At 42.5% G+C, this 1608-nt stretch overlaps 1 pseudogene across 1 annotated transcript; it reads right to left on the reverse strand.

The window, feature by feature from the left end:
• Nucleotides 1–306: 306 nt before the first annotated feature.
• LOC110582910 lies at nt 307–1398 on the reverse strand (annotated as a pseudogene). The gene has a single exon (XR_002480471.2). The product of XR_002480471.2 is annotated as a proteasome subunit alpha type-1-like (transcript).
• Nucleotides 1399–1608: the final 210 nt, after the last annotated feature.

The following is a 1608-nucleotide window of genomic DNA, read 5'->3' on the forward strand; positions in this document are numbered from 1 at the left end:
AAGTAAATTCCAGACTTCATCTGTGGATATGTAGGAGATCAGAATATGCCTCCCCAAATAAGCCACTCGTGGCATAAGGATTATTTTGAGCTGGAGGCAATGGAGAAAAAGACACAGGATGAAATTTCTGCCATCCCTCTGTCTTCCTGAAACCACCATAAATCCTCCTTTCAAAGATGTGTGCCCCTTTCCCATACAAGGGAGAGAATAACAACCTTATGACCTGAGAGGAAAGGGCACCAAGAAAGAGTTTACACAAACAAACTTTGCTACAGCTTGCCACCTCTTTTTTTTTTTTCAGGTGAAACAATTTTATTTCACAGTTGTCTTTAAAACCACAAAGACACTATGTTCTTCATATAAAAACATCAGTACAGATACCTATACTTTCTAGAAAATGATTATATAGACCCTCTCAAAGAAAAATGCACACCGTTATATGGTTTCAGACAAGTTGCTAGGGAAAAACACATCTGGACTGATTCCTACGTACAGATTATTGTCATCAGTACATGTTCCTGCATTCTTACAGATTTGATAATAAACATACAGACTGGCTTGTAACTTAATGTTCCATCGGTTCATCAGCCTTTTCTGCAGGTTCATCAGCAGGCTGAGCAGGCTGTGCCTTTCTCTGTGGTCTTTCTTCAAGACCTTCCAGGAATGGAGATACATCATCATCATCATAAATCGTAAACTCCAAGTCTTTACCAACAATTCCAATGGAAACATTCTTTGTAGTTAGGTCCTGTTCTGCAGGAAGCGTCTCTCGTAAGGCACGCAGACCATGTTTAACCAGTTCATTCAAATTGCACTCCATAAACCCAGACATATGTCTCTCCAAGTAAGTACGAGCTGATTGAGAACGGGCTCCAATGGACATGGCTCTACAGTCAAAATAGTTGGCAGATGGACAGGTTTGGAAAATGTGAGGGCCCATATCATCATAACCAGCAATAAGCAGCCCAACACCATATGGTCTCCGGCCATATCGTTGTGTTGGTATCTAGGTCTTGCTTCCAATCAGAGATACAAGACGAGACACAGGAAGAGGTCTGTCAAATACAAATCTGGAATCCAAACACTCTTGGTGCATAAAATTACATAACAGTCTAGCATCAGCAGTAAGTCCCGCAATTGAGATACCAATATGGTTGTCAACATGGAGAATTTTTTTCTGATGAGCTGCAAGCTCTGACTGTGCTCTCTTCAATGCAACCAACACTGCATGGGTTTTTGATTTCAGACCAACTGTGGCTGAACCTTGCTTGACAGCTTCCATTGCATACTCAATTTGATGAATCCTGCCCTGAGGGCTCCAAACAGTGACATCATTGTCATACTGGTTGCGAAACATGGTTCCGGCGCGGGTCTGGCTGCGGCCTCCTGCAGAGGTGCGGGTTCGGGAAAGTTGCCCAGCTTGCCACCTCTTGAAGCTCAAAGCCTCTTTCCTTCATCTTGTCACTTCTAATTTATCCTCTTTTGGCAGATTGGTATCAATGCCTCCAAGCATACCCATTTCTTTGGGGGCTTTTCTCTTCACTCTATGAAGTCCCCTCATGCTCTGCAAAACTTTTAACATCAGATAAATGTGTCTGCCTTTTGTTC

This window comes from Neomonachus schauinslandi, chromosome 12 (genome assembly GCF_002201575.2).
Source record: "Neomonachus schauinslandi chromosome 12, ASM220157v2, whole genome shotgun sequence".
Taxonomy (NCBI): domain Eukaryota; kingdom Metazoa; phylum Chordata; class Mammalia; order Carnivora; family Phocidae; genus Neomonachus; species Neomonachus schauinslandi.